The 12598-nt window shown below is 38.3% G+C and overlaps 1 long non-coding RNA gene across 2 annotated transcripts in view; it reads left to right on the top strand.

The window, feature by feature from the left end:
- The first annotated feature begins 10893 nt into the window (after positions 1-10893).
- Positions 10894-12598, top strand: part of LOC127056822 (uncharacterized) — a 118667-nt gene continuing 116962 nt past the window's right edge. For both annotated transcript variants that reach the window (XR_007775927.1, XR_007775928.1), the window contains exon 1: positions 10894-11025. This is a non-coding gene — a long non-coding RNA (uncharacterized LOC127056822). The remainder of the gene's footprint in view (positions 11026-12598) is intronic.

Genomic DNA, 12598 nt, shown 5'->3' with positions numbered 1-12598 from the left:
GCTTGATAATGGGTTGGGTGACACACACTCAGGACAATCACTTGGACAAATGCTACTCTCATTTACACTGATGTAAATCTGAGTAACTCCACTGAAGTTTCCCCAACAGAATTACTCCAGATTTACACTGGTGTGATTGTGAGCAGAATGTTGTGCATCTGGTTTGGGCTTCATAGGGAGTGGGCCTTCTATTTCAGTATGTCCATGCATTTACCGTGCTGTTGGCCTCAGGTACTTATGTAGGCAATGTAGGATCCACTGTTCTTTTTCACATAAGGATTTCTTTTCCATTCACACTTTACACAGGGACTCAGAACATGGCCCATGATTTTCTCAAGTGTACCTCAGACCTGCTACTCCAATCATGAGCAAAAGCTGCCTTGTTGTAACAAACTGTGTTGGTTTTGTGCATTGTTGAAACTCAAGTATTGCTGTAAGTCACTGATATATGCTAGATGGAGAAAATAGCCTCTGGGCTGCTATAAACTATGCTGTCATAGCCACAAAGGACCATTATGCCAGCTGGGGAATCACTGGAGCACACCCTGTAGTAGGGGCCAAAGGAAAGAGTGGGGGGAGGGAGTGTGTGGACTAGTGCAAAGGAACTGCAGCATAGTAGAGAATGTCTCATTATATACAGCTGTAATATTCATAGGTGTTATGATCAAACCGCCCACAAATAGCTTCAATTACTTGTAGCTGAGAAATCAGTTATGTACCATTTCTGACATAGTTCACGTACTGCATTGTACACACGCTGTATCTCAGACACTATTGGGGGTAACCCTGTGTAAATGTTGACTCCCAAATGGCAACAACTGTTTCCAAACTGTTCAGCTCAGAAGGGTTGAGTATTTGCTTCCCCGTAATCTAGATCCAGTCTAGTATTTGCTCTTGTATTTCAGAGCAATTCTTCAGCTCTTCTTCTCTGTATAACCCTCTGATAAATCATTTAGGATCATTCCTTTTAAGAACAGTACAAGTGTCACATTAGCCAACTCCTAAAATGATTGCTTGTCTTGTTATAGATATCTGTTGACCTGCTCCTTTAAAGTTACAAGTCTGCAATTAACTGCTCTCTTAAGCCAATCTACTTCCTTTTTTAATGAAATTGTCCCTTTAGCCCTTTTTCAGAGCTGACTTTTCAACAATAACGTTAGTAACATTGTGCTCAGTTCTTTCCTCTAACACCTTGCCCAGAGCTAACTTGCAGCTTCACTCTGTCAGCTGTAAGATATAGATATACTGTTGTCTTAATTACTCATATTTCTCCTGCTGCTCATAATTCTGCTTGTACCACCAAAGAGCTCTTCAGAGAGCTTTACTGCTTCCTTTTTCCTTTCTTTGGGAGTTTAAAGGTTGTCAGATGTATAAATGATCCTTGTTGTACAGTCTTGGTTATGACAGCGTCCTTTGTGATAGAGGTTTAGTAGAATGGGAGAACTTAATAAGAGTGCTTTTGGATAGGAGCTCTATGGCAGAAAAGAACATATACCATCTTGCATAATAGAGCACCAGTTGCTGCCAATGGCAAATCCAGTCTCTAATGGGTGTCTTATCTATCCAATCTATCCCTCTTAAATTTTAGAAACTGATTGTCAGTGGTAAATGGTTATTTGATTCTCACTCCTTCTCACTGGATATTTATTGGCAATCTATTTCCTACTGTATCCAATCTGCTAATGAATTCCTGCTTAAAAAACTACTGGTGAAGGAGGACCAGAAAGTCCAAAAAAGCCCTGTGCAATAGCTCTTACACTTAATCCTTTGTGGTTCCAGTTCCCTCTTTATGAATATATACTATTGTTTCTGTTATCTACATTAATTAACTAACTAATCCATCTGCTATTGCCAGTTGAGGACCCTTTAGGAAACCGACGACATGATGTCCCTGTTTCATAGGCAGAGGTTCAAATAAGTTTTGTCAGACCAGTGAGATCTTGAGTACAGACCATCCTTTTCCTCAGTCCTTCATTTGCAATTACGTGAAGTCTACTCTGAGAATTGTCTTCTTTTAGAATATAACAGCTTAACTACAGTGGCTTGTATTTTTCATAGACAGAATACATCTTGGCTGGTTTATGGTCCAGTGCAGAAAGTCCTATTATGTTTTTATTTTGCTTGAACAGATTCAGTGGGAATGAATTCATGGGACATTACTACACCAGGGCTTGTCAAGTCACTATAGTTAAGAGTTGGTTACCCTTTCCATTATAAAACTTTCTGGGATGCTGAAGTTGTTTGAGGTGATGCAGGGCTTAGCACCAGCTCAGATACATGTGTTCTGCTCAAGCTTGTATCTTTGATTTTTCTGGTTTTCTTACGGGTTTATTTTTCCAATTCAGTTGTGAACATGTTGGGCAAGTGTATCTTGGTAACCAATACAACAGGGAAGTCAATAGGCAAAATCTAGACTACCAGGCACTTTTCAATGAACCCTGAAATCTTTTTATTATCATTGTTGTTTTTTTAAATTATTTTCTCTGGAGTCTGGACCTTGACTATGCCCTGACCAGGAAATTTGGATCTTGAAAAAAAAATTGACTACCCCTGCATTACAGTATCAGAGAAATGACAAACAATAACACAAAGAATTAATACAGGATTTTTCTGACCTTAAAACAGCATTAAATAAAGGTCATTAGCCTACAGACAATAGGCTGCAGTAGGTTTATGGCCAGGCTAATCAAATACACAGGTGTGACTAAAGAGGCTGTTAGAGAAGCTAAATGGAAATAGATGAGAGAACTTAATAAGAAGCATTGGAACTAAAAAGCAATACTGTTTTGTATGGAGGAATTGTGGGGCCTGAGGGAAAAAAAGCCTTCTTACATTAGCACTGACTTCAAGCAAAGGAAAAGGAATCCCATAGTAGGAAAGGAAACAGCAGTAGGGAGGAGAATGGGAATGAAGAGGAAGGCTAGTACTGATACCAGTCAGATAGGCGATACTGACAGCAGAATGACTGTACCCAATTGGGCAAGGAATGTGAGCGAATCCAAGCAGCAACAGTTAAGATGTTTGCACACCAATACAAGGAGTGTGGGTAACACAACAGAGGACCTAGCACTACTGGTGCAGGAAATGAAGCCAAATATTATACAAATAACAGAAACATGCTGAAATAGTCGTCATGACTGGAGTACAGGTATTAACGGACGTATGCTGTTCAGGAGAGACAAATAAAGGCAAAGGTGGCAGAGTAGCATTGTATATCAATGATGAGGTAGACTGTAAAGAAATTAGAAGAGAGTCTGTTTGGGCCCAAAATCACTTTGGGAAAGAAAGCTATTCGAGGTTCCCCTGATATAGTGCTTGGGTAGGGTACTGACCACCAGGATCCAATTTAGATATGGATAAAGACCTCTTTAATGTTTTTAATTAAATAAATAATAATGGGAACTGTGTGATTATGGGAGACTTTAACATCCCAGATGTAGATTGGAGGACAAATACTACTAATAACAGTAGAGCCCAGATTTTCCTGGATGTGATAGCTGACAGATTTCTTCACCAAATAGTTACTGAACCAACAAGAGAGGAGGCCATTTTAGATTTGGTACTGGTGAGTAGTGACGACCTCATAGAAGAAATGGTTGTAGGGAAAAACCTTGGTTCGAGTGATCATGAGCTAATTCAGTTTAAACTAAATGGAAGGATAAACAAAAATAGATCTGCAACAAGGGTCCTTGATTTCAAAAGAGCTAACTCTAAAAAATTAAGGGAATTAGTTAAAGAAGTGGACCAGACTGAAGAACTCAAGGATCTGAATGCATAGGAGGCTTGGAATTACTTCAAGTCAAAGTTGCAGAAGCTATCTGAGTTCCGTATCCCAAGAAAGGGAACATTTTTAGGGAAGGATGGCAGACCAAGCTAGATGAGCAAATATATCTAACGAATGATTAAGAGAAAACAGAAAGCCTACAAGGAATGGAAGATGGGAGGGATCAGCAAGGAAAGCTACTTTCTGGAGTGATAAAGTGAGAACTGCCAAAAGGAAAGAAGAGTTGGACCTTGCAAAGGGAATTAAAACGATCGGTAAAAGGTTCTATCGCCATATAAATAAAAAGGAAACAGGGAAAGAAGAAATGGGACTGCTAGGCACTGAGGATGGGATGGAGATTAAAGATTATCTAGGCATGACCCAACACCTAAACAAATATTTTGCCTCAGTTTTTAATGAGGCTAATGAAGAACTTTGGGGTAGCGGTAGGGTGGCTAATGTCAACGAGGATATGGAGGTAGAAATTACTGCATCCGAGATTGAAGTCAAACTCAAACAGCTTAATGGGACTAAATTGAGGGACCTGGATAATCTCCATCCAAGAATATTAAAGGAACTGGCACAATGAATTGCAAGACCAATATCAAGGATTTTTAATGAATCTGTACACTTGAGGGTCATAACCTATGACTGGAGAATTGCTAATATAGTTCCTATTTTTAAGAAAGGAGAAAAAAAGTGATCCAGGAAACCAGAGATCTGTCAGTTTGACCTCAGTTTATGCAAAGTCTTGGAACAAACTTTGAAAGAGAAAATAGTTAAGGACATAGAGGTGAATGGTAGTTAGGACTAAAATACAAGATGGTGTTACAAAAGGTAGATTGTGCCAGACCAACCTGATCGCCTTCTTGGAGAAGATAACTGAGTTTTTTAGACAAAGGAAATGCAGAGGATCTAGTCTAGTTGGAGATTTCAGTAAGTCATTTGATAAAGTTACTAAGGAATTATTAGTTACATTGGAGAAGATCAGGATTAATATGAGAATTGAAAGGTGGATGGAGACTTGGTTAAAGGGGAGACTACAACAGGTCATACTGAAAATTGAATTGTCAGGCTGGAGGGAGGTTACCAGTGGAGTTCCTCAGGGATCAGTCTTGGGACCAATCTTATTTACCATTTTTATTACTGATCTTGGCACAAAAAGTGGGAGTGCGCTAGTAAAATTTGTGGATGACACAAAGTTGAGAGGTATTGCCAATACAGAGGAGGACCAGAATATCATACAATAAGATCTGGATGACCTTGTAAACTGGAATAATAGAAATGGAATGAAATTTAATAGTGCAGAATGCAAGGTCATGGATTTAGGGACTAAAAACAAGAATTTTTGCTATAAACTGGGGATTTATCAGTTGTAAATATCAGAAGAGGAGAAAGACCTGGATGTATTGGTTGATCACATGATGACTATGAGCTATGAATGTGATGCAGCCATGAAAAAGGTTAATGCAGTCATAGGATGCATCAGGCTAGATATTTCTAGTAGAGACAGGGAAGTGTTAGTACTATTATACAAGGCACTGGTGAGACCTCATCTGGAATACTGTGTGCAATTCTAGTCTTCCATGTTTAAGAAATATGAATTCAGACTGAGACAGGTGCAGAGAAGGGCTACTAAGGTGATCCAAGGAATGAAAAACCTATTTTATGAGAGGAGACTCAAAGAGCTTGGCTTGTTTAGCCTAACCAAAAGAAGACTAACAGGAGATAAGATTGCTTTTGCTAAATACTTCAGAGGCATAAATTCCAGGGAAGGAGATTAGTTATTTACGTTAAGCTCCAATGTGAACACAAGAACAAATGGGTATAAACTGGTCATCAACAAGTTTAGGCTTGAAATTAGGCAAAGATTTCTGACCATCAGAGGAATGAAGTTCTGGAACAGCCTTCCAAGGAGAGCAGTGGGAGAAAAAAACCTAACTGACTTCAAAACTGAGTTTGATACATTTATGGAGGGGATAGTATGATGGGACTGCCCACAATTGCATGTGCCCATTGGCAACTGGCAGTAGCAAAAATCCCCTACGATCAGAGACGGGACACCAGATGGGGAGGACTCTGAGTTACTACAGAGAATTCTTTCCCAGATATGTGCCTGGTGGGTCTTGCCCACATGCTCAGGGTCTAACTGATCTCTGTATTTGGGGTTGGGAAGTAATTTCCCCCTCAGACAGATAGGCAGAGACCCTGGAGGGGTGGGGGCTGCCTTCCTCTGCAGCATGAAGCACAGGTCACTTGCAGGTTTAAACTATTGTAAATGATGAATTTTCTGTACCTTGAAGTCTTTAAACCATGATTTGAGGACTTCAGTAACTCAGCCAGCAGCTGAGGCCTATTTCAGGAGTGGGTGGGTGAAGTTCTGTGGCCTTCAGTGTGCAGGAGGTCAAACTAGAGGATCATAGTGGCCCCTTCTGACCTTTAAAGTCTGAGCAGTTTTAGTAAGGAAAATAAAACACTGAATAATCACAATATAAGTGGAAGTTAAGAGAGGGACTTTTCATTTATGACACCTGGGACTACTGAAAATGCATACGAAAAATATTAGTTCATTTCTGCCAGAGCTAACTCAGGTTATCAGGTGTAGGAAAGTCATGTTCATAGCAATGGATCTCAGAGCCAAGGAATGTCATTTGAACAATAAAGAGCAAGTCCAGACCTAGGACTAGCCATGCAAAAGTAAAACAAGAGTATTGATGAATTATGAGAAAAAAGTTGTAAATTGTATTAAAGTATTAATTGAATAAATATGTCCAGGCAAGGAAATGTGCATCTTAACCTGGACAGCTCCTGAACTGGTTGGTTTGTAATAATAATGTGCATTTACTGGAATATGATGCCGTCCTTTGAGATTTTCAGAGTACTGTACAAACATGGTTGCAATGAGATAGGTAGTTAAATGCTATTACACTCATTTTACGGATGAGTAAACCGAGGTACACCAAGGTATAGTATTTTTTTTCAAATATGGTCTCTAGCATTTTGGTGCCTCAACTTTTGTGTGCCAAACTTGAGACACGAAGGTTTTGATTTTCAGAGATGCTGAGTCTCCACAACTCCAGGGGAAGTAGATTTTAACCCTGGATGCTCAATACCACTGGGAAATGGGCCCTGTGTGTCTCAAACTGGACCTACAAAATGGAGGCACCCAGTGAGTGGCCACCTTTGAAAATGGTGGCCTAGCTTGTCCAGAGTTATACAGTGAGCCAGTAGCAGAGCCAGAAATTCTGAAGTCTAATCTCTCCCTGTTTTGAATGTCAATCTTCCTGTCAGAATTTTGACCAGTGTACAGATTCCCTTAAAAATTAAACTTCAAATAAAACAAAAGTATTTATGCCACTTCTGTTGGCATTGCTCATTGCTTTGTTTTCTTTTGTTGCATTATTGCTATTTAATGGCAAAGTCTGTGTCATCAATATCAAATGTTTTATAAGGTCACAATTGAAGTAATTTTGTAGAAGTTCGCACTTAAGGAAGCGGTTGATTAAAATGTGATTTGTGTTTTTAATATATAACATGTAGGTGAGCTTTTTATGCTTTCAGGTAACTTGGGAACTTTGCCTTTACAATTATCTTCCCCCTCTACAGCAAATAGCAGATTGATGAGAAAGGGATTATATCAATGAAGGAATTTCTTATGCATTTTTTCTATTGAAATGCAATGAATTTTTGTGAAATATATACAGTATTATTTTTAAGTGTCACTTCTGCCTGAGCATTCTATGGTAATACAATAAAAACATTATGGTACAGATCCTGCCAGAAGTCATGTACATATTCTTAACTTTTTGCACATGAATGTTCCCACTGACTTCAGTGAGACTATGTATGAGTGTAAAGTTAAACATGTGCATTGGTTTATGAAGGATGAGGGCCTTAAATAGCCATAACAATAAAAAGTCGAATGAGAAGAACAACCAGAGGGAGTTTATACAGGAAATGGAAAAAGATAATAAATAAGAAGACAACAGAGTAGGAATGATGGTCTAGTGGATAAAGAACTGGACTAGGACTCAGGAGAGCACTGTTCAATTCTCTGCTTTTCCAGGCTTCCTGTGGGACCTTGAGCAAGTCACTTAATTCACTCTGTGCCTCAGTTCCCCCCATAAAACTGAAATAGTACTTCCCCACCTTATGAGGGCGTTGTGAAAATAAAAGCCAGTAGTGATTGTGAGGCTATGGTAATAAGGGCAGTGTAAGTACCTAAATAGATAAGAAAAAGATCAATAAACAAAATAATGGGATGGGGGGAAGGGCATTAAGTGTTGTTTAAATATGGAGTGGAATGGATGTAAAAGAGAGCATATTCTGTACTTGATGGTCTACCACAACATGCTTGCCTAAGATGAGATCCCTAAAAGGCAAGTGGTGTCTAAATGCAGATGTTAAGTCTGTCCTGTTACACTACATATATTGTTGCAAAATATAAGTACTAAATAAATGAGATTTAAAAAAGTTAAAAATACCCCTCCTGTCAAACAGACCTTTTTCAGGGGGTTATTTTGGTATCTTGTGTTAAGACTCTCACTCAGTTGGCCTGTTTGGCTAGCTTGCAGAGAATTATTTTTATCAATTAAAAATTGCTGTTTACTATTTATAGTGGCATTAAAATATAGAAATGTACAATGTCATCCAAAGCAGCTGGGCAGGGAGCTCTGTGAGGCTGAACATGAGAAGTTGCTTCGTGGAGGGGGACCAGGTGCTGGGTGGGATACAGTGTTGAGATCCCCAGGGCAGAAAACTCCATTGCATAGGAAATCTGTGCAGAGGACTAGGTTATCTGTACTGCTCTTTTGGTTCCTCTTCTCCCTGGGCTGCATGGCTCTTCATGTATATTCCTTACACACACATCCATCAGGTTGACCTCTGAAGCCATTTTGGTCATATGTTACCTGTATTCAGAATGAGTATATGTACCAAAATATGCACCACACAGACACTCTCAAGTTGCTACCTCCCCCAAATGTGAGCTGTGTGTACATTGATGGGGAATGCCCCTCAGGGTTTAAATATCTATTAATTTTACATCCAGCATTATGTGGTTGAGAGTTATTTTAGAGTCACTTGGTCAAAACCTTTTCTCAATTATACTTCAACAACCCCAATGGGGTATAAAGGAGGGTCAAAATCTTCCCTCAATTACACCTTTATAACCCCTATCTATGTTTAGCCTTACAATACATGTATACAACAAAGGTAAGCCATTTTCATTGGTTAAATAAGGACCGAAAATACTCCGTGATAAGATCTAAGGTTCCATAGCAATACTCAGAACAATTTCATTGAAATTAGTGAAAGGGGATGTAGTATTATGGGGGGCAATGAAACCTGGGTTTGTTAGGACTGAGAATGGTGTTGTTTTATATTTGTTTAATCAGACATTGTCCTCTTCTCCTTATGATTTTCTTTTGTTAGGATATGGCATATGCACCCGTGTTTTCTCTCTTGATGAATGAAGCAGAGCTCAAGTTTAGCTGAGATTGGCTTCCACTTCAAGAAAGATTGCTTCTTGCTGACTGAATTATAATTTTAAAACATGGAAGCTGTTCATCAGGAAGCCAACTTTTTAACTCCTTACATCTCTACTGCCTCATATTTGATGGGTGAAATCTTAGACAGTTGAAGTCATTGGGAGTTTTGCTATGGACTTTAATAGAGTCAGAATTTCACTTTGATGACCCAGCATCAATGTGACACCATCAATAATATTATTAGTAACCCACTTCTGCATATTTTGATAGTCCAAATCGATTTACTATGTCATCCAAACGATTTAAATGTGTTCATCGAGGTGGATCCAGCAGAGTGCCTGTCAGAAGCCCCATTGACTTCAGTAATGTTCCCCTGGAGTAGAGATGGAATTGCAGGGTCAGGCCCTTGTTAGCAAAGTTTGGTGTTCTAGCATATTGTGGTATTTCATGTTTGATGAAGCAATTGCTTTATGGCAGAAGAGAGTAAAGAAACACAGTCAATTCAAACAAACTTTGACTATGACATGAGCATAGTCGGTCATTTTAGGTACACATCATCTATAAAATCATGTCAGATTATTCCAGAGGATTGAGCCATGAGAAACCTTTGATTTTTGGTTTGGCTTGGAAATTCCAGCTTCACGCTGCCTATGTCCAAGGAACATTCTGATGAGGCTTCTCGCTGTGTCCCCATTGGGAAAGACAAGGCGGGTGAGGTAATATTGTTTATTGGACCAGATTCTGTTGGTGAACCACAAGCTCCATGGAGCTCTGTCTTCAGTTATTTACAAATTTTGAACATTTCCTCTTGCAGCACTCACCTCCTCTAAGGTACAAGTATCAGCTCATGACACATTAATGTAGCTCGTTGTTAAGATGATACACTTTCAAATCTGTTACTAAATGGCTAGTAGGCCCAAATCTAGCAAAGCACTTAAATTCATGTGTCACTGTAAGTATATGAATGGTCCCGCCCATCATAGTCAATACGTTCACCTGTTTACAGTGCTAACTGATCCTTAGGAAATTACCAAAAAAGGCATGAAGACAACACTTTGAAGTCAATGCATTTACTCGTGCTTAAATTTACGCACATGCTCAAATACGTTGCTGGATTGGGATCCTACTGCATGAGCTGAAAGGTTGAACCCATATCTGAACCATGATTGACCAATTGTTTGCCAAATGAAAACAATGTACAGGGAACTTCCTTTCAATCTTCATACTGTGTCACATTAGATGCATTTCTGACTTTATATTAGTGGGTGGGGGGGGTTGTTTTCTTTTTGCCCATTATGTAATTTTCTGAGGATTTATTTTGTATTGTGAATAGGCAAACACATTAGTTAAAGCCAGATAGCATCTTCTGACCAGCTTTGCCAGTAAATCACTGAGCTATGTAATTGAGTTTGTATAAAATTATGCATTGTAACCTTGGGAATAAATAAAATAGGGAGAAAAGAGTAGATCTTTTAACTCATACCATTTTTTCAGCACACAATTTGTTTTGATTCTTCTTTTGCCTTCCCACTTCATCATGTTTGTCCTTCATTCAGAGTTCAAATGAAAAACAAACTACAGTATAAAAGTGGTGAAATTTAACTGAAACGTGTAATGATGTCTGATTTGGCTTGTAGGTGGAGTGGAAGACAATGCCTGCATTTATGGTTAACTATAAGTGATACACTAGGAAGATGATGGTATTCAGATACACACAAATAATTTGATTCAGACAGATTGGATACAAGATTTCAACCAGCATAAGGAGAACAGGTGAGAACCCTTGAGTGTGAAGCTGAAATAATAAGTATTCTGGTGGACAGGGAAAATATTTCTGCTATAATACAATACATCTTCTATTATATATTAAAACTCTTAATTTAAATCTTCCCAAAGACTTATAAATTAAATGGAAATACAAACATCCTAATCAAATGGAGATGCATATTTGCAGATAGTCACTAAATCAGCAACACATCTTCACAATTTTAGCAGTGTTAAATAGCAGGTTTGCTTTGATTTAATTTAATTCAACAGTTCCTTCTATCTTCACAGGTATGTTTGCAAAGAAAATCTGCTGACTCTGACTTGTAACTTCCAGTTTTCCTGTTCACTTAGGTTTTTGTTGTTGTTGATTTCCATTCTATTTACAGCCAAATGATGGGGTCAAAGCTTCCTAACAGCATGGTCAACAGATGTAGCACAGAGATGACAACTGGAGGTTTCAGTGCTCTTTTGTTACCTGAGCACTGACTGATGGTTGAGATGCTGGAAGTCTGAATGTCAAAGGGCACCAGAAGGCTCTTACAGCCTTTGGAGCCCAAATCTACTTGGGAGAGAAAAGGCCAAAAAAAATATGCCGTTTACTTTCCTTTATGTAGAAGTGAAATGAACTGTTTGCTGGAGATTCATGCGCTAGGAAAGAGGCCCCTTATGTGCTCTGAGGAATTTAGTGAAGTTTTCTCATCAACTTTTGGATGGAAAGCAAGCTTTGAAAGCTGTCAAAGTGTATATATTTAATGTTTGGAGATTTGGTGGTTTTATCTAAAAAGTTAAACTAGGTATTGATAGAAAAGAAAATTTCTGAGTTCAGAACAAAACCAGACCCTCTGTGTGCTTACAGAAAGTTTTCTCCATTGACTTTGTTTAAACTGTCTTTGGGTGTGAGAACTTAGAGACTGTTTTTACCCCTTTATGTCAGAAAAATGATTGCTGATACACCAAGTGTTGTTCTCCCTTTTCTTCACTCCTAGCTGTAATTAAAACAATTATTGAAAATGTTTCAAATCTATGTAGTCCTTGGTTAACTTTTAAGATTTGTATTTGAAGAAGAGCAGTAAAATTAATTTGTACCTTGCTCAGAAAAGTGCTAATGACTTGAGAATGGACGTTACTGCACTCCCAACAAAAAGAATGTGATTAATATTACACTTGAATTTATATACAGTTATTCAGTAAACTATTTCATATTGGAAATTAATTTCCATATCTCAGAGGCATCTACAGACTCATGAATACTGTGTTCCCAGCATGCAGTCAGATAAGTCTTCCTCTTAATATACACAGTACTGAGAGAAAAAAAAAACTTTAGAAGGAGGTAAAGTGAGGCCTGCCAGGATAACTGAGTGATACAAATGGTAAGTCTATATTCTACAGATTATCCATTATGTAAATTTAAAAAGTGTTAGGGATCATTATTTTGAAGAAAAAGAAATAAGAAAAAAATTACAGTTTTGTCTTTCTAGAAAGAAAAGTTTCTTTGGAAACTCAGAGCAATAGAAACTTACAAAAAAGCATGTTTTTATTTTGAAACACTTCTTTCCATATCTTTGTTTCTTTAATACTT

This window comes from Gopherus flavomarginatus, chromosome 8 (assembly GCF_025201925.1).
Source record: "Gopherus flavomarginatus isolate rGopFla2 chromosome 8, rGopFla2.mat.asm, whole genome shotgun sequence".
In the NCBI taxonomy this organism is placed as follows: domain Eukaryota; kingdom Metazoa; phylum Chordata; order Testudines; family Testudinidae; genus Gopherus; species Gopherus flavomarginatus.
The sequence above is the reverse complement of the archived record's forward strand: the minus strand, read 5'-3'. Positions and strand labels throughout refer to the sequence as shown.